The sequence below is a fragment of the Macaca mulatta genome, chromosome 15, assembly GCF_049350105.2.
Source record: "Macaca mulatta isolate MMU2019108-1 chromosome 15, T2T-MMU8v2.0, whole genome shotgun sequence".
Classification (NCBI taxonomy): Eukaryota; Metazoa; Chordata; class Mammalia; order Primates; family Cercopithecidae; genus Macaca; species Macaca mulatta.
Window position 1 is genome coordinate 1538710 of NC_133420.1, and position 21213 is coordinate 1559922.

General features: G+C 49.2%; 2 long non-coding RNA genes across 2 annotated transcripts in view; both read right to left on the reverse strand.

Annotated features, from left to right (window-relative positions):
* The window catches only part of LOC144334903 (uncharacterized), a 50620-nt gene extending 33222 nt beyond the window's left edge, over window positions 1–17398 (reverse strand). The window contains exons 1-2 of the long non-coding RNA XR_013405158.1: window positions 17226–17398; window positions 16648–16748 (exon numbers count right to left, since the gene is read on the reverse strand). This is a non-coding gene — a long non-coding RNA (uncharacterized LOC144334903). The remainder of the gene's footprint in view (window positions 1–16647; window positions 16749–17225) is intronic.
* LOC144334900 (uncharacterized) overlaps window positions 1–21213 on the reverse strand; it is a 175204-nt gene that overhangs the window by 96180 nt on the left and 57811 nt on the right. The gene's annotated exons all lie outside the window — the stretch shown is intronic.

The window sequence follows — 21213 nt, forward strand, 5'->3', positions numbered from 1 at the left end:
CTGAGCGCATTTTTTGGGTAATCTTATGGAGAAACTGCCACTTTAAAAATGGCTCTAGTTCCTGGCTCCAGATGGGTGTGGTGGGTTGCCTCACTCAATTTCAACTCCACCTGAAGCTGGGACACTAGAAATCCATTCGCAGACTCCACGGCACCAGAATTCCCACTTCTGGAAACAGCCAGGAATGCAGACCTGTAGCAGAGAATTCTTTCCTGCCCACCCTAACTGTCCTCTGTGGAAGGCGACAGTCAAAGACAAGTCCACCCCCCTAGTCGCAACTGCACCACGAAGAACCATTTCAAGGTGGGAAGTGATTGATCAGTGGGAACAGGCAGTTTAGCTAATCACTTATAAGGCAGAGAAGGGGGGTTTGAAGGCCTGTATCTGGTCTTGTCCTCGGTAAACGGTCATCCGCCAGTCAGCCTAAGCCACATGGGAAGGGGCTTCTTGCAGTAAAAGTGGGGGCGCAGTTGTGGGGAGGGGGAATGTCTTAACAATCACTGTTTTACAGGATCACAGGGCTCAGGCAATGTTCAGTATTGTCACACACCAAGGTTTTTACAGTCTGAAGAAAACTACAGTCCTAAAGTGTCAGTTCTCAAAGCCCTTAAGTTCCTCCTGCTAAGATTCCCAGAGTCTCCACTTCTTGCACCGAACCCCAAGTTGCACAGGCACCTGCGTCTTCCTCCTGCAGCAAATGCAGATAAGAAGCTGTGGCTCTGCTGCAGTAATGATGCCATGCAGCCCTAACACCACAGCAGAGCAATGGCTCTGGCCTGAATGTCCCCAAAACCTCATGCTGAAACCATCTCCGAAGGGATACATTAAGAGGTGGGGCCTTTGGGAAGTCCTGCTCTCAGGACTGGGGTTGGTGTCCTTGTTGGGAGGCCTAGAGGAGCCCTCCTGCTCCTCCACCACGTGAGTTCTGACGAGACGACCGCTGCCACGCAACACCTGTTGAGATGCTGCCGTCTGTGAGCCACAGGCCCTGGGGCACCAGATGTGCAGGTGCCTTGACCTTGGACTGCCTTGACCTTGGACTTTCCAGCTTCCAGAGCTGTGAGCAATAAATGTCTCTTTACAAATCACCCAATCGACAGCAGCCGGACAGAGACAGTAATGTCACAACATGAGTCACTTTCTCAGTGGGCCAGAGGACTCCCCATGAGCCACCACTGTAAAGCAAGAACTCCCTGGAGGATGGAAAGGGGTTCACAAGGAATTCTACCCAGCACCAGGGTGTCTGTCCTTTCTTGCAGGAAGACAGCTGAGCCATGGCAGGAAACTACAGGGTGGGTGGGGCTGGACAGTAATGTGTCACCTGCTCATCTAAGCCTCAGTCTCCTGCCTCTCATCACGACAGTGGGGGTAACACCCCCCTCACCTGAGCTGTTGGGGGAGGTAAGAGTGCTGGGTGATTAACAATTGTTAGTTCCACAGAAATAAGGCAAAGAATCTGCCCCATGTCTTATAAAACCAAATCAGCCCAGGAATTCCACATCACTACTAATTTGCATGGGAAAATACCAGATTCTCCTAAGTTCTGGCATGTCATTTGTATTAATAAAGTTTGCAGAGTTTTCACATACTAAGTATATAAAACAGGAAAATAAATCATGCAATTTGGAGGCTGAAGCAGGAGACTCACTTGAGCACAGGCGGCGGAGGTTGCAGTGAGCCGAGGCCTCGCCACTGCACTCCAGTCTGGGTGACAGAACGAGACTCCATCTCAAAAAATAAAAAAAAAAAAGATTTTGCTGCTTCATACTAGTAAAGTGGGCAGACTCTACATGCCAACTCTTATTCAAAGGTCGCCTAACACTGACTCAGGAACTCTGGCCCTGATGTGCTTGGAGTTTTAATCCTAACAGTGTTAAAGACCACTCCCCCAGGAGCTCTGAACAAGTACTCCAGGTATACGCTGAACAAGACCACACACTCTGACCGAAATCTAACTTCCCAGACCCAAACTACAGAACCACAGAAGACACTGCTTCTGTCCAACTTTGTGTTCTGCCATCGTTTGTGTCCATTATTTCCTACAAACCATCTCATTAGAATTTAGGGCACACAAAAGGCCGATACAACAGGGTCACTTTTCAAAGGTTTGGAGGTGAAGAACAGATACAATGCATTAGCTTCCTATTGCTGCTGCAACAAATTACCACAAATGCAAACCTCCTCTCAGCCCTGGAAGTCAGGAGTCCCAGGGCTGAAGTCAAGGGGTCAGTAGCTTGTATTCCTGCCTGGAGTCTCCCAATTCATAGAAGCCACCATGCAGCTTGACTCACAGCCCCACACCCCTCCTACCACTGCCCCGGCCTCAGCCCTGCACCCCTCCGGACCCTGCCCCTGCCCCACACTCGCCCTCACCCCCACAGCCCTCTGGCCTCTATCTCGTCCTCAGGTCTCCTCCTCTGAGGCAGACCCTCGTACTGCCTTCTCAAAAGGCACATGTGAAGACACTGGACCCACCTGGACAACCCAGGGTCCTCTCCCATCTCACTGTCCGTTACACTCACATCTGCAAAGCCTCTTTTGCCATGGAAACTTCATTATACTAACAATCATTTAACAAGTCCATTCTAATGATGTGAAAATTGGCATTGTTTTCCTCCTAATGAACAGATCAGTCACCCATGTAACCTATAAATATTTGACTATTAAATATACAATACTGTAGGAGACAGAGATGAGGAAGACGGTTCCTCCCTGAAAGACGACTGGACCCTAGACGGAGGGATAAACATTCTGAACAGAATCAACATAACTCAACATTTGAGTCGGAGAGGTCAAGCAATAAGACGTTCAAAGAAGCAACCAGAAAGTATGTACTGTGCCCGTAGTTCACATCTGCGCCTGGCGTCATGAGCACGAGCATGCGGACACGCACACAGGGCCCAAGTGTAAGATCAAATATAAGGAGCTTTCCACTGTAGTATTTAACTAGATCTTATTACAAAATAGCCTCCTGATTTTTATCCAAAAAGTTCTCTGTAATTAAGGAAATTAATTTTCCCCTAAAAGGCATTTTTCTAGCTATCATTCCATATAAACTAAATGGGCATATGAAAGAAAAAAGACAAGGCCGGGCGCGGTGGCTCAAGCCTGTAATCCCAGCACTTTGGGAGGCCGAGACGGGCGGATCACGAGGTCAGGAGATCGAGACCATCCTGGCTAACACGGTGAAACCCCGTCTCTATTAAGAAATACAAAAAACTAGCCGGGCGAGGCGGCGGGCGCCTGTAGTCCCAGCTACTCGGGAGGCTGAGGCCGGAGAATGGCGTAAACCCGGGAGGCGGAGCTTGCAGTGAGCTGAGATCCGGCCACTGCACTCCAGCCTGGGTGACAGAGAGAGACTCCGTCTCAAAAAAAAAAAAAAAAAAAAAAAGAAAAAAGAAAAAAGACAAATGTTTGACTTCGGGGGTTTGCCTACGACTTGAATAAGCATGATTTTCTTCTGGCCAAGCAGGGAGCAGCTGGACCAGACTGGAGGGAAGGAAGAACAAATTTCCACTCTGACCTCAGTTGGGCACCAGAGTCTTCCCTGTCAGAATGTGGGTGTGGTGCTTCCCACACACCAGCCTCTGACGAAACTCAGCCCAAGGGTGTGGGAAAAGGCTGTCTACTTCTGAAAAATCTACAAAGTGCAGACACATCAAAAGCTTCAGAAGACTGTAAACGGCCAAGGAGACCACTACACCCTTGGAGTTTACAGAAAATGGTCAGCATCACACGTGCCTGAAGTCCAGGGTCAGCTCCCGGCTGCCGCGACGCCGTGAACGCAGCCCTGGCTTCCCCTCTGATGCAGAGAGCTGGTCACTCTGCCGGCAGCACTCAGAGCTCAGAACATTCTAGAGGAAAGCAACGTGTTCCTTTTAAAATGGGGAACCGGGGCAGCACAACTGAAGCTCTACGACTGTCTCAACTACTGGGTTTCGGGGTAGCATTAGGAAATCGTGAGAATCCAAATCTCAATTTCATACAGATTCCAGATTCACTGCAGGTTCCAGAATTTCCTGAGACATTCTTCCAATTTATCACTCAGGATTCCCTTGCCAAAGCTAATAAAGTCTACATTCCTTACGGAAAACCCACCATAAGCACCACCACAAATAAGATCAACTGACTGACGCCCGCCCTTCGCACCAAACATAGAAACTGTTACTCACACAAGACTGTGCTGGAGGCAGCTCTCAGCTGAAGCCGAATCCGTCAGACTTCATTATCCCCCATTTTGGATCGAGTGTGAAGACTGTCAGCAAACCAGGGCCCCAGTGTAAAGCAGAGAACAGATCCTCTGATGCCTGCCTGAACATTTCCTTCCCACCTCTGTCTTGGATATTGAACACCCTCAGAGCTACTGAGTCACCCACATTTGCAGGTCATTTATCCAGCCACCAGGATAACACAATTATGCGATAAAAATGCCTTCTCAGGGCTGTCATACTCAACAAAGAAGCTCAGAGGGCTAGGTAAGCGCAAGAAAGGGGGAAGCGTCCTCCAAACAGACAAAAACCAAGGAAAATCGTGCAGAGACTCGAGAGAGAGCAGAAACACAGCCCGCTGTAGCCTTTCAGGTCCTGCTGGCCGCAGCCCTGCGTTAGGTGGCACCATTTCCACAGATGCATCCTGCTGGGCCCACTTGAAAGGTCCCGCTTGCGAGACACTCACCCCCACTTCCAGCTCCTGCAAGACCCGCTGCAGCCCCACTCCATCCTGGGGGCCGACTGTGCAAGTCTTCCCGGCGAGACCCCTCAGAGCCTACTCAGTGTCTGAGACTGGGAAGCACCAAGGATCCAGAAAGGCACAATCCCGTTCTCCTCGTGCTGCTTTCTGGGTTCCAAGTTGTCTAACGAGTCCTGCATAAACCCCGGGCTGGGGAGCCAGCCAGGGCCCAGCAGCACCCAGCTCATGCGCTCCACTCACCCCACAGAGGACCACGGAGGCCCCAGCACGCTCTGTCCGCGGGGCAAGACACCAGAAACAGCCACAGTTCAGGGTTCTGCCACCCGCCCCGCTGCCGTCATTACCTCCTGGGATCTGAATTCTCATTGGTTGCAAAGGTGATCCCACAGCTCCGCTGCCTTAATTACCTGCTGGGATCTGAAATTGTATTGGTTGGAAAGGGGATCTCATTGCTCAAGCACTCCCTGCTGCCTCCTTGCAAACATAAAAAATCCAAAACCCCTTGTAAAGAACGTTTACTATAACCTCAAAACAAGACACATCCCGAGACCAAGGAAGATACATACGCACATCTGACACCCGGTGGACGTCAGTGACCGACGCCACGGCTTCCGTGTGGCGTGTGAAGCAGGAGGCCTGTCACGGTGACTCAGGCTGGGGTCTGAATGGGGGTCTTCCAAGCAACTAGGCAACCAGGACGCACACCCCAAAACCCAAGTCCCCGCACTCATGTACCTGGCAGAAATGCTGCGTGGCCATCGACGCCAGTTGTGAACCAAGACCGATCTGTGTCCTGTGGCCCTCACAACGTCCGTACATGCCTGGGCCCAGCAGAGGCCCGCACGGCACCCTGCTCGCCTCCAGTGTGGCTCTCTCCTGCCAAAGGGGATGGCCCTGAAGTCCGTTGAGATTTCCAAAGCTCTACAAAGTCGTGCTTCCTCCTGCTTGTTCAGAAGGCCTAAAGCCCTGAAGACACCAGTGAGAATTGACCTAGCCTCTTAAGGCAGCTCAAATACCTAAACACAGGAACGCTGGACCTCTCTGCCCTCGAGAGCAGCCGATAACACACTGGGCTAAGCAGAAGGTACAGATGTCACATCCAGAAGCCAGTGGCGCTCAAGATTGCATTCCAGGAGCCGCCCATGTGAGTCCCTCCAAGGCTTCCAAGTCCCACTTGATTGTTTTCATCGTATCTCTATAACATCAGAGACATTATATCTCACGGTATCTATGAGATCGTCTCCACTTTTATGAGCACATATGCTCCCTGACTTACCATGGGATGAAACTGTTCCAATAAACCCAGCGTAAGCTGAAAATATCCTAAATAGAAAGTGCATTTGACATCATAGTTTCAACTTACAACGGGTTCATCCAGAGGCAGCCCATCTTGGGCCAAACAATGCACTGAGTGTGACTAGTTCACACCATCACAAGGTTGAAAAAAAAAATCAGATATGTAACAATTGGGAGCCAGGGACCCTCTGTATTGGGGCTCCTGTCTTCAGAGACAACAGAAACCTCTTCTTAGACAAGAATCACAATTTATAATCCTCAAAATGTTAAACTTAGTTTAACAATCTAGACGTTCAAACAAAGCCAAAGTAGGCCCACAAGGCCGTTTGTGCCCTTCACTAAGACGCACGACTCTATAATAACCCTCACCACAGCCCCTCAGGGTGGGTCCCAGAGGCAGTTGAGGCTTGTGGCTACGGACACTAACGAAAGCAAAATCAGAGTACGCAGGTGCAGTCAAGTCATATGACTTCTCCACTAGCATGTGCACAAATGTTCATCAGCAAATCTCATCTTCGCTTTACCTCCCTCCCATGACCTAAAAAGGAGTCCACTACACACACCCATACACACACACACCACTTCAAAAACATAATTAGTACTTGCATTCAATTCTGGGCATTCGGAATAGACCTAATGGGTGATTAAATCTTTCCTCCAACCCATTGCTTAGTCTTCTTAGAGGATGAAGGATTTTGCATAACACAAGTCAACATATAAAAGATCTGCTATAGAAACAGACTTTCAAGTGGTCCTCATTAGAGTGATTCAACTAATATACAAAGGACCCAACACACAGCACAGTGTATATTAGAAGAATGATTAATTTGTTCCCCTAAAAATCCTAATATCTACACAGAAAAAATACCCAATACACATTTTATCATTCTTTACCAGTATAGTCATACAAAGGAGTATCACAAAAGCAAAAGAACAGATTTGGTTTGACTCACAGTTCTAAGTTTAATATAAAATTGCTAAAACCACCAAGACAAACATGACTATGAAATATTTAACGATCTTCACCTAAATTCAAGTCACCATTCAACCACCAATACCTCTGCTCTCCTTACGGGAACTTTCCAAAAGTAAATTCTGGAATTAACAGGACAAAATTTTCTGGTGATAGAAATTAGGAAGAAATTGGTTGAAGGCCGTTCCTTGGCTGTCAAACTTTTTCTCAATAATATTTTGTAAAATAAAAGCATCAAACAGATCTTTACATTAACTTACAATCTATCAAGCAATACTGGAGCAAGCTTTAAATATTAGCCACATTCTGTCAGGGCTGACTAACATTAAATCAGTATCAGTCTCATGTCTTGTAGGATCCACAGCTCATCTTCTTAAAACCACTTAAGATTTCATAATTAACTCAATTAAACAATGTAAGTCATCTCCTTGATCTTTGACATGAAGGGGTAATTTTCCCCCAAAATAGTACCTCTTTCCTTGACATGATTTAATCTGTGGTTAGAGTATTTAACAGGATTTCTTTCCTTCTTAGAAAATAAAATATACACCTTTCCAATATGAAAAACTCTAACTGATAATGCCATAGCTTACCCAGGTCAAAAGCATTTTTTTTTAAGTTAAAAAAAGAACCTAACTGCATCTTTGGACCTTATGTGAGGTAGTGTCCAGGGCCACTGGGACCCCTACTTGGCCAGTGTAGCTGGGTACCAATTAAAGACAGAAACCCAAGCATTCACTCAAAGCCCCTTCCCAGCTGTTCATCCTAGTGGAAGAAGCCATGAGTACAAACGAATGCGGCATTCTACGGAGGGCTTTGGGGATAGGCTGCTTGAGAACATCAAAGTGGCTCACGTCCCCCGAGTATAAAGCCAGTGACTGCTCTCAGCTTCCATCCACAGTAGCCAAGGTCTGGAATCACCTGAGTGCCCGTCAACAGGGGATGAAGGGAACGTGGCCCGAACACACACAGGAGCAATACTCCACCACACAGCGGAGAGCCCTGTCATCCGCGGCAGCATGGATGGAGTTGGAGGACATTACGTTAAGCAAACGAGTCAAGCAAGGAAACAGCGCATGTTCTCACTCATAAGCAGGAGCTGAGAGCAGATCTCATGGAGGCCAAAAGTAGGTGGTCAACAGGGCCCAGCAGAGCCCACTCATAAGCAGGATGGGCAGAGGCTGGTAATGTGCACAAACACACAGCCTAATGGGAACACGAGACCTACTATTGATAAATCAGCAGGGGGATGGCAGTGGGTCATCTACTGTGTATTTCAAAACAGCTAGGAGAGAATAACTTAGAATATATAATAAGAATATATAATATATAGAATATATAATATATAGAATATATAATAAGAGAATAACTTAGAGAATAACCAGCACAAGGAAAAGAAACTATTTAAAGTGAAAGACATCCCAAGTACACAGATTTCATCAATATAGGGGTGAATCAAGGTATCACATGCACTCTGAAAATATGTACGTATATCATGTATCAACAGAAACAAAAACCAATGACAGAACCATTTGCGAAGCACGTGCAGGAGAAGAATGGGAAGCCTGACATGGTGTGGCTGTGTGTCCCCACCCAAATCTCATGCTGAACTCTAACCCTATGTTGGAGGTGAGCCCTGGTGGGAGGTGATTGACTTATGGGGGTGGTTTCTAATGGTTTAGCACAATCCCCCAAGTGCTGTCCTCATGATCGTTCTCCTGAGATCTGGTTGTTTGGAAGTGCATGGCACCTTCCCCTTCACTCTCTCTCCCCTTCCAGCCATGTGAAGACATGCCGGCCTCCCCTTCACCTTCCACTCTGATTGTAAGTTTCCCCAGATGTAGAAGCCTGTACAACCCACAGAACTGTATGCCGATTAAACATTTTTTTTCCTTATTACCCAGCCTCAGATAGTTCTTTATAGCAGTGGAACAACAGTACAGTCCTCAGGACCAGCAATGTTTTCCTTCTACCCAGCGGCCAACAAGGTCCTACACCGTAGCTGGTTTTCCAAAGCTTTGCCAGAATGCTGAAGCTGTTTTGGGGATACTAACTTTCCCCACCTCTGGCAAACCAGATGGGGCATCCTATTTGCCTCTTACCACCTTTCTCAGAGAAACCCCACCTCTGAAACAGCCTCCACCAGGGGCCTCCTTCAGCAGCAACAAAGCTGAGTGTTCCTTGCACTTCCCTTCTTCTGAACAAGTAAACATCTTAAGCTTGTTTTTCCATCTTCCCAGCTCATTGAAAAAAATATCTTATGCTTTCTATTTTCCTGACACACACACATGGAAGAGAAGTGCCGTGAGGGCAGGGGCTCTTGTTTTCCCGGATCTGAGCCTGGCCCTCAAACACTAGCCGAATACTAACACGATATCCAGAGGCAGAAATGCAAATATCCATATGACTTCAAATACCCTAAGGACCTAACAGGCCGAGTGGCCCATGTAACTATGGTGTGCTGGGCCATTCAACTGGTGTCCAAATCCCTGTCCAAGTGAGCTCTTTAATTTCGAGACTTTTCAGACAGCTGTTTTGTTGTTGTTGTTCTGTTTTGTTTTTATTAAAGGGATATGTTACAATTATAATCAAGAATATCCCAGGCCGAGTGTGGTGGCTCGTGCCTGTAATCCCAGCACTTTGGGAGGCCAAGGTGAGCGAATCACCTGAGGTCAGGAGTTCAAGACCAGCCTGGCCAACATGTTGAAACCCCGTCTCTACTAATACAAAAATGAACCAGCCATGGTGGCAGGCACTTATAATCCCAGCTACTCAGGAGGCTAAGGCAGGAGAATGGCGTGAACCAAGAGGTGAGGCTGCAGTGAGCCAAGATCGTGCCACTGCATTCCAGCCTGGGCAACACAGCAAGACTGTCTCAAAAAAATAAAAATAAACCAATACTCCCAGTTAGTTCTTCACCAATGTCAGATACCTCAGTTTAAAGAAAAATATGAAAGCATGTTTTTATATTTCAGTGTTGAATTTAACCATATCTTTTAAGAAGATATGAAGATAGAACTTCCTCAAGGATTGGGGGAAGAGAAAAGCAGTTAAGAAAATCTTAAAACCTCAGGAGAAAAACAAGTATGGGCAAAACTTTTTCTTTGCACTTTGATTTCAAAAGAACAGAGATGCCCAAATTATGAACTCTCCCATCTGCATTTTATATTCGTCTGTGTCCTTTGAAAGGCTGGAGATGGGATCCCAGGTTCCAAAGTGCCTGGCCGTGGCTCACATCAGGCGGCATCTTTCACAGCCGTTTACTCCCCTGACTCTGCCTAGAGAGCTCTGTGGCCCAATTTACAAAAAAAAAAAAAAAAAGTCCTAATTAGTCACGTTCATCACTTTCAGCAGAGTCTCAAGAAATGAGACAAATATTGAGACTCCACAGAAGCAAGTACTCTCTTCCAAAAAGTCAAGTGTCAGGTTCCCATGAGCCAGGCAGCTTGCTTACAGAAAGCACTGGCTGACTTGCTGGTTGAATGTTAAATGCATTTAAAATGTTAAGTGAGCAAACGCCCCTCCTAGTGGGTGTGCGCGTTGAGCTGGCTGCAGTAGTGATGCAGACCACGTTCTTTCCTTTGGTTTTGCTTCAAGCAGAGCACCCCACACCCAGGAAGAGGCCGAAGGACGGCATCGAGGTCTAGGACAGATTTAAGGAGAGCTGCAGGCTGACTGCCTCATCTGCAAATAGTCTCTCATTTCAGAGAAAATCACTGAACAGAGTTCATAACACGTGAATTTTTAAAATTCATATTTCTAATTTCATCCCATTAGAACTTTTGAACCTCCACCTCCCACCTAGAGAACGTCAGCTCAAGCCGATCACAGCGCAGTGCCATTTTCTATAAATAATGTGCACGCCTGCATCTGAGCTGAGATGTGAATGTCTGGAATGTGCCTGCCAGGCCCAGGAGGAACTGCAGCAAGTGTGGGGACACAAGCTGCTAAGGAATCTGATTTGGAGGGAACTGGAGGCAACTAAAACTAGGTCCACTGGTTTTTCTTGGTAAGGTTTGACCAGGCAAACTGTTATCACTGTTGCTAATTTATGGTAATTGGCATGGGGACTTAACAGTAAGTAATTAGAGCAATTACAGAATTTGCTACTCAATTACAATGGCACAGATTCCTGAGAATGGAAGAACTGTTGCCCAGGAATAGAGTTCAAGAGGTCCTCCCCATGCTCCGAGGAACATGGCATTTCCACGCACCCCTGCTTTGGTCCCTGGCCACCACCATCCTGATCTCGGCCATCTGATGGCATCAGTCCCCAAAGCTGGAAACACCTGACACCTCTTGTCACCCTCCCATCTGCCCTGCCTTCCTCCAGTCCGGGATATTCAGGGATGCCCACATACAGGACCAGGAAACCAGGGTTATCCCAAACCAGTGCCTGCATTCAAAGTCCTCCACGGCAACACAATCACCAATGGCCAATACTCCCAGAACGTTCCACCTCAAAACGGGAGCACATCTGGATTCAAGCTGACAATGCTGCATTCTCTTTGCCATGTACACATGGAGGCATGTCAGGTTCCACCTAAAGGTATCAGGTTCCACGCTGCTCAGGAGCCCAAAGCTAGTCACTCTGCATGATCTCAATTCACCATCCACAGAGAAGCCTGCAGTTTTCCTCTGGTGCACGGTGTGGATGGTGGATGGTGGATGCATTTCCCCTGAAGACTCGGAAACAGAAGCCTGGCCAAGGAGGCCAGTCACCCCAGCCCCTGCAAGGCCCGGACGTGACCCTCTGCTGTCTGCACACAGTACCCAAGTCTAGCAGTGCTGGCTCTGTGGTGGGATCCATCTGGGCCTGCAGAGGACCCGGGGCACAGGAACCGTGCAGCCTGGCTGCAGCCGGAGGCCTAAGGGATCCCCACGAGGCTCTCCAGCCTAGGTGCCCTCACCACAGGCAGAGCCATGCAAGAGAGTTGCCTGCTGAACTGGAAACGCCCCAATCTGCTCAGCCAACACAGAAAGACAACAGCCACCTACAGCTGCTGAGCCCCAAAACGTGGCCACTGGGCCTGAAGGGTTGAATCTGGAATTTAATCTGTGAAGTTCTTTTCAAATGTGTTTAGCTATGTAATCAAATCTTTATTCTAATTAAATTTAAAGGAGCCTCTGGCTATGGGCTCCCTTGTCGGGCTTCACAGCTCCAGGGAGTAAGAATGGGAGAGAGAGAGGCCCAGAGCCTCTCTGCATTCTCCACGTTAATTCAACAAGTCATCATAAGGAAAGGCACTCCAGCAGGAGAGGTGTACACGGGAAGAACTGGGTTGGCCCTGACAAGCATGACCCCCATGGCATCACAGCTGCCTCAGGCAACAGGCAAAAGACAATGATGCCCACCTGGACAGGCCACCGGATGTGATGATGCACCCCCAAGCCCTAGTCCCACAGTAGCCAGAGACCACCTGCTGCTCATCCCGGGTGAAACAGGCAGAGCTACCGGAGCCCTCAAAAGCAGGAAGAATTAAGGAAGCGAGTCCCACGACACACGTGACACTCCTTGGAGACAGACACAGGCTTCGTTGTGAAAGTGCAGAGGACGGTGGAGTCCCTAGGCAGGCTGCTTCTTCCAACGATCAGGAAGAAACCAGATCCATTTCCTTGTAGGAGAATCATTTGTACCGTGATTAGACAGAAGACAGAAGGTGGCTGATGTTATCAAATCATCAAGCACCTCACGGCTGCTTCTCCAAGGAAGGCCTGGAAACTTGCAGCCACCCGCGTAGGGGCCGCAGTGTTTACAATGGAGATACGGGTGACCGAGGTCTGGCTTCCTCAGGGAAGCTACATTTGAACTTTCACCACTGAGGAATCGGTCATTTACAGTCACTCACCCTCAATGCAGAAGAGGGCTCAAGACACTGCACCAGACTTCAACACTCAGGGTTGGGGTTAGGGTCAGGGTCAAATTCACAAGTTTTACAAGATGTATTTCCTTGGGATGCCAGAAGAGATGCAGCTTCACACCCCCGACCTCCATGGTTTGCTTAGCCCCTTCACCAGTGGATCTCACCAACAGATGACACATCCACGCCTCATCCATGGCAGCACAGAAAACCACTTGGAAGACAGCCACTCCCACCAAGCTTCCTGACTTTGGTGTTTAAAATCTGCATCATTTAAAATCTGCATCTCATACGTGAGATTACACTCCTCCGAACAACGACATTGCCACTGTCATTTCACCCAAAAGGGCTTTAGGAAGTGACACGCGGTCCAGACGCCAGAGGTCGCCGGCCGCCTTACTCTAGCCTAATTCCTTTGTGCCTGTATGGAGGCTTCACAGATACAGCCCATTAATGACTGTATGAGAAGCTCAGGGCATAGACGAACTCAGTGCTGAATTTTCTCCATTTATCACCCTTTGTTTTGTCCAGAAGACAGCTGAGAAAGGCGGGGGCAGATCATCTCCTCGAGTGTAATGACTCTAGCCACTTCTCTTCACCCCAGGTCACCACTCAGTCAACACCCTTTTGAGAAACCAAAGCAATTCCGATCCCTTCACTCTGGGTTCCAAGCACTAAATTCCTCCGTTTTATCAATTAGATTATCAAGCAGCCGTTTGTAATCTGGACTGCAATCTGATACGAAATTTAAAGCTAATTTAAGTTGCGGTAATAGCTCCTATTCACATTATAGATAAGGCATGAATGAAAACTTTAATCTGTTCATAGGACCAACTTTGTAAACAAACCAATTATTCAAGCAATGATTGTCTTCAGTTAGATGCAAATTACTTTGCTCATAAAAGATTTTCCAGTAGGAATTTTTAAATCCATGGTCTGTCTTTTCTGAGCCTGTCTCTGCACCTTCCCCTGAGTGCACAGCAGGACTTCTCAGGGCATCTCATCAGCAGACCCACTGAAGAGAATAAGCCCGCAGCCCCCAGCCCCCAGCCCCCAGCCCGGGAATCAAGTCCGAGCCCCAGCAGCCCCTCGTCCAGCCGGGGCTTCCTCACCAGCACAGCACCCAGAGGTCTTCCAGGTTTAATGCCAGGTGTGCGTGGAAAGTAGAGTGCTGGAAGGAACACAATAGACATTCAACAATGCAAATTCCCCCCTGGAACAGCCCAGCAATCCTCTGTACCTTCCCCCAAAGTACCCATGCTAGGCAGGCGTAGAGTCCAATGGGGGTGCCTAGGAATCGGCATTTAACACTATTCTGATGAATAAAAGTTTGAGAGGTCGGTCAGCGAGAGGCTGTCGTGGCCTCCACTCATTTGCAGGCTCTGAAGAGACACAGATTCAGGTAACAGGCCAGACAGGACAGGACAAGGATGAGGAGGTGGAGGGCAAATTCCATGGACCACCATCCGCCCCGCCATCCCCACTGAGACTCCGTGATTTAAAGAGAGGCAAAGCCAGGGAGAAAAGATGCCCGCACCACACGAGCGACTGAGATTTCACCTAAAGCACGCAGCATGTGGCTGAGGGCCAAGGTTGGGCAAGCCAGGAGCACAGAACGGGGTTCACTGGCCCAGAGGTGTCTCCCACACCCACACCCCGTGCAGACCTCCCAAGCACTGCCTGTGTCTCCTGCCTGGTTTAGTTCCTCCCCGCCTTCTACTGTGTTGGTTTCTCAGCCGCCACCCACCACCACACAACCCTCTCTACAAGCTTGGTGGACTGAAAAGAGCGGGGGCGGGTAAGATCTGGGCTCTGGGGCCAACGTCCTGCCTGAGACATTAGTTCCAACCCACCTAGCTGTGATGTGAGCCCCCGAGATTTCTCAAATGTGAGATGGGAAGGTAACTGAACCCACTCACCAGGACGGCTGTGCAGACTGAGATTACATATAGCCACACCTCGGCATCCACCACACGTGGGACCCCAGTCGTGTTGCCCCTGATGGGAATCCCTCTATCTATGCCCCTTCTGCTACCAGAGCCAACTCCCAGCAGTAGCTGTGGAGGGTGCATCCTCTATTCCCACTCCACTCCACTCCCCTCCCATCGCTCCACGCCGTGACCTGCCACGCAGCGGCCACCAGCAAATCCGGCCCCACTGGATAACCGACCACCAGCCCCCCCTCACTTTGGGGCGTCTTCCACTTGCAGTTCCGAAGCAGGCCGAGAAACCGCCCTCAAGGGCAGTCACCTGTTCCTTATTGCATGTAATGACCTGCCACGCAGGACCACCAGCAAACCCAGCTCCACCATCCAGGCTCCTGTGGATTAACCGAACCCCCACCCCCCACCTTGGAGCGTCTTCCACTTGCGGTTCTGAAGGGGGCCGAGAAACCGCTCTCAAGGGCACTCACCTGTTTCTTATTGCATGTAATGACCTGCCAAGCAGGGCCACCAGCAAACCCAGCTTCACCGTCCAGGTTCTGGTGGGTAACTGCCCCCGTCCCCCGCTTCCTCCTGGGGTGTCTGGGAGGCTCAGAAACTGCCCTCCACGGGCACTCACCTGTTCCTTATTGCACTAATACCTCATTTACAGAAATCCACTTTGACTTTCCAGCACCGCAGTTGTGACAATTTAGCAATCCTGCTTGCAAGCTACAAGAGCTTGAGGTCACGTCCACCTCACCAGTATCCCAGAGACCCAGCACTATCCCACTGTGTTTAAAATTCCAAAATACTCCTTCAAAATGCTACTGGCATTTGCTTTGCACATAAAATGCTAACAACCTTCAAGTGAAACAAATATCTTCAACAGTTTGGTACAACGACATGTGAGTTACACATCTGCCAAGTTGTAAAGCCTCATGCATTTATAACATTTTATGTACGGTCAAATGGTTCATTAATATAAATTATGAGAATCTCTAAGAAACAGGTTTTTTCTGGCATTAGATGACCTAAGGAAAACTGGGTTCTGGCTGGCTTGCGGGCCTGTAGAGGCAGACATATCTGCTGACACAACCAAGCTCCTTCCCACTGATGTGGCCTCATCCCAGGCCCCTCACCCGGATGCCTGCAGGCCCCTGGAGGAGCAAGCTGACCTGTCCACATTTCTCAAATGCACAGCTGTTGCTCACACTGCAGATAGAGTTCAAGGCACGAGCAGGCCACCATGCTAAAAATACCACGCAGCGTCCACGCCAGGTGACGGTGGTTTTCACTCCATCCCAAAGCCCCAGGTATGAGTTTACAGCCATGATTACCACATGGATTTTTAGACCCCCAAGACATACTTTGTTTCCTTTTATGCAACAAAGTTAAAAGACTATCACTCAGATATAGGCTCTGAAACTGTGGAATAATTATTTGGGAACAGAGCCTCTGCCAGATCAGGATTAGCACTTGGGACAACACCCCGTGACCTCGGTCCACACAAACCCATCCAGACCAGAAGCCTCCCGCACTGTAATTTCTGTGGATTTCTGTAAACGAGGTATTACTGCAATAAGGAATAGATGAGTGCCCTTGGAGGGCAGTTTCTGAGCCTCCCAACCACACGGCCACGTTCAGGCTGAAGCCGCACCACCTCCAGAAACACTGTCCCTCGCCGAGGTGTGCCTGGCTTCTCCCTTTTTCCAAAACTTAACAAAACCTGAAAAGGACAGGTCTGTGTAGAAAAAGACAAACTACTTGCGATTCCTCTTCCCAGTTCAGGCTGTAGGAAGCTCGTCTCGGCCCTCACCGTGTTCTGACTGTGGCTTGGTTCCCATAAGAAATAAAGTCAGAATTCTAGTCCCTGTCTCCTGGGCAGTGTGGCAGGCATACATACCTTCAGTTATATGAGGAAAGGCGTGGCGAGCCCCCTTCCTTCAGTAAAACTGCACAGTTCCCAGAACCATGATGCCATCTCCCTCACACCACTGTGAACACCTGGACAGAGCACATTTCAATGCGTGCACATTTGTGGGCTAGTTTTCTATTTCTCCACTAAATCACCCCAAATTTAGCGCCCTAAACTCTGACTTATTTTCTCACATTTCTGGAAGCTGGAGTCCAAAACAGGTCCCACCATCTAACGTCGAAGTGGCGGCAGGGCTGGCTCTGGGGAAGCCACCGTCTCCTTGCCTCCCGCAGCCTCTAGAGGCTTCTGCATCCCCTGGTCCATATGGCACCCACTGTCTTCAGGACCCACAGCGGCTCTGACGGCCCCTCAACTGGAAGACGCAGAAATGTCAGGAGCCCGGGAATCTAGTGCTAAGGCCAAGCCTCCCCACCCTCCCAGCTCCTCACACACTCCCGTGTGAGCTAATATAGATTCCACTTTAACTAGTGTCACCTGTGTAAGGGGTAAGTGCCCAGCTGTGAACTGCTTAACCTCGCCCACACAAACCCCGAGAATAAACTCACAGGCCATGGACCACTCCACAAGCAATAAGTGACCACCTGCTCAGGGACCTCCATGCCCCAGCAGAGCCCTCCGGTACCTCCTTGTGAGCTCAGACTGGCAGCAGGGTTCTGCAGCGCCACAGGGCCCTGGATAAAAAAGACAGCTCCCATATCGGGAGGCACCGCCCGCGGTTGGGTTCCCAGTACTTTAATAGCCCAGGTGGACAAGCCGGGGCGCATGCAACCCCATCACCAGAATAACGGCTGCACGTGGCGAGTGCACGGGTGGCCACCACTCAGCCCAGCTGGCCGCGCTAAGCACATCACCACCGTGACGCCCAATCAGATTGAACTGCTGGAACAGTCCCAGCATCGGCCCCCAAGAACATTCTGGATCACAATTCAGAGTAGTGATTGCGATCAGGGCCACATGTGGCTGAATGTTTTTACAGGAGGACACCACAGCTGGACTGACGCCACAGCTGGATCTGGCTGGACTGAGAGCATTTCCCACTGTACATTCTTACAACACCATTTTATTTGCGCTTTATTAAACTTCTATGGCTTTCTTCTGCTTATCTACTTTATGGGAGTGTTTCTTGTTCTTATGACTGCGGTGATACTTCAAGCTACAACTATCAATGTGTAAATTAGTTTGGAAGTCGCCTTATCATTAAACATTTCACAAGCTAGCAGTCAGAGGCACCTAACCCGGAGGCCTCTTTTCTTTTCTGAGCCAAAGCTACCTTGGACTCAAAGAAAATGGCACATGGAGGGGGGCTGGATCTCCAGCGCCCATTCCTAGGGAGCCCCCTGGGGAGCAGATATGGAGGGAGAAGCCCTGGGTTATGGCACTGTCGTACTAAAGAAAAGTCTATTTGGGTAATGTAAGCACCAGACTTAAGAGATTAAGCAAACCATGAAAAGAAACTACTAACCACAGCTTCTCCAAAACAGAACTAAACTCCCTTCCTTTAGTTTGAATTGGAAAAGCAGAAGTGATGATCAGGATACAAAAAAAAAAAAAAAAGAAAGAAAGAAATGACACAGTATCTGAACACAGGAGAATAATCAAGGGCCACTGTCTCTTCCTGTGTCAGTGGGAGCCTCGCATCTAAGCTGGATTTAGAAGGTTGCTACTTTGGACTGAAAGGTATCCCCAACTCTAGTTTGTAAGCAAGTGGAGCAGAATGCTTCAATTATTTCAAGGTTTAGCGGTAAAGCTTTGCAACTCTCACAACCATTTTAATTGGTGTGAATTTTAAAGTGACTCAATCTGTTGGCTGGAGTATCTAACGGCTTAACCACGGGGTCACGTTGGAAAATTTTTCCAATTGCTTTTGTTTTTCCTACTGAAGATGCATTTGAACGTTCTTGTAGTTTGCAGTTGGCTGGTTCTGATGTTTGGTCCTGAGGAAGCCCAAGTATCTGTAGAGGAAGAATCTGAAACCTCAAGCCACTCGAGTGCTGTCTGGGCAGATGGAGACCCCAACCCGAGGGCCACTGACGGGCTCAGCATGGGCGCAGGGCCGCCCGATGCAACAGGCCACGTATTTGCCGGTTACAAAACATCATAAGCACACACCCCCAGGTGTGCACACACGCTCTGTACACATCTGTCCCTATCAACACCAGCACACACCCCCAGGTGTGCACACACGCTCTGTACACGCTCACGTCTGTCCATGCCAATGACAGCATACACCCCGAGGTGTGCACACACGCTCTGTACACATCTGTCCCTGCCAATGCCAGCACACATCCCCAAGGTGTGCACACACATTCCATACGCGCTGACATCTGTCCCTGCCAACGCCGGCATATACCGCCAAGGTGTGCACACACGCTCTGTACACACTCACATCCCTCCCTGCCAATATGAGCACACATTCCCAGGGGTGCACACAGGCTCTGCACATACTCATGTCTGTCCCTGCAGCCTGAGTCAAACAGTCACAGAGAGGCAGAGGAGGAGGAAGAAGGATGCGATGGGCACTAAGGTCCTGGGCCAGTTCCCCTCCCTACCTCGGGAGAGACCCCTCATGTGATCCTGCCATCACTCACCCTTCCGCCTCCATCCTCCATCCTCCCACAGGGATCAGGAGGATGCCCACTGCACAGAGCTGTGATGAGCATGAACAGAAGATGGCAGGAGCTCACGCCAAGGTGCTGAGCACGGGGCCTACGGAGTGCTTCTTTCTGCTGTGGCTGACATCATCAAACAGAGACTGACACAGCTTCTGCAGAGAATGCCACTTGCTAAGAAACTGAAACGTGTGACCTAGGAGCCTGTGAAGGTCTAAGAACAAACCAACAAACCAAATGGTTTTGTTTGTTTTTCAAACACCATAGCCTGTTTTTTCTTTTTTTTCATGCTCTACCTTGGGTATCATTTACTTTAATTTCAAAGTAAGTCCAATAATTACACAAAATCACAGGACTGAGCATGGAGCATTGTTTCACTTCATGTCCTCCAGCCTTTAGGACACATTAAGGAAAGACATGATTCCAGGATTCCCATTAGAAAGGCTGCCCTGAGGCACCTGCTGGGGCAGCCAAATTGCAGCTGTTGATGCTGCCCCCAAGCTGCTTGGATGAAGCAGAAGATTCCGGAGATCTCCTCTCTTCTGCCCCTTGTCCAGGAGAGAAGGTGGGGGGAGAAAGGTGAGAGAAGATAGGAAGAAGGAGAGGGGAAGGAGGGAGAGAGGAGGGGAGAGGGAGGGAGAGAGGAGGGGGGAGGGAGGGATAGGGAGAGGGAGGGAGGAGGGGCATGTTCCATCCACCAAGGCAGCTACACTGCAGAGAGAATGGAGGGTGTGTTGCCTCTCAGGACAGCAAGTTCAAGCTGTTTGTAATTGTTAGCATAAACAGTGACCAGCTGAGGACAGGGCTGTCATTGGAGTTGACGTTTTATTTTCATAGTTGATATTGGGGACCTGGACCTAAAGCAGCGTGCCTTGCCCTTTTGCCAGATGGGCCTATGCTTCTTTATACTTGAGTCTATTTGACTAAATACCCGATATTGACTAGGAATTATGACGTGTAGGATACCCCTTACCACAGTAACATCAAACTCATATTCTAAATGCAATTTATTCAGGGACTGGCTTCTAACTCTGGGTGGGAATGTTAAGCTCAGTCCAGTTCAATTCAGTAAGCATTTATCAAGAAACTCCTAGACCAAGAGCTCTGTTAGACACTGGGTATGGGGGGTGATGGGGATACGAAGATGTGGAATTAGAACTCGAGAAGCTCAAATGCTTCCATTTAATTCCCTAATGCAATTACTAAGCTTCAACCTGATGGCTGTAATGTCTAAATTCACTTTTTCTTTATTCCAGTTCTACATAACAAAGCACAAATAATCACAGAGGAATGATTCTGTGTTGGACTATTCAGTGGACAGAGAAGAGCATTCTGACCGGCGTGAGACACTGTCTTCCTTCCCAGGGAGCCCGTGAGGTGGCTGCACAGAGCACACGCGTGAAGATTCAGGAACACGAGCATCAGGTGATGGGAGGGGCACGGAGGCAGCACCAGAAAGATGCCTGCCGAGGGGCCGCTGCAGCCAGGCCGGCCGGGAAGGTCACGGGAGTGGGCGCAGGCATCTCCCTCCAGCCGCACTTGGTTTTCATGAGGACGCGTGCACGGAAGGGGATGACACCGAAATGCTGTGGCGCTGAGGGGAGGAAGGGAGGGACACAGGGCCGACGGCTGGCCCCCACCCCTTCCGTCCCTGCCCCTATGAACGCTGCCAAAATCAGCCCCAACGGGGAGAAATGAGGTGGGTGAAAGAGGTGGACAGACTTGGCTTCCATGGAATTCACAGATTCCAGTCATTAAAAATCCCTTCTGAGTTTTCACCTGGAAAACTTTGCCAATGTACTTAGGGACAAGAGGCGGAAGATGAAGCCAACACAATTGGGCTCAAACTGCCACCCTTCTCCTTCTCTCTTCATCCACCAGCCTCCCTGGGCCCCTGAGTGTGAGAACCAGGAGCTGCACAGCC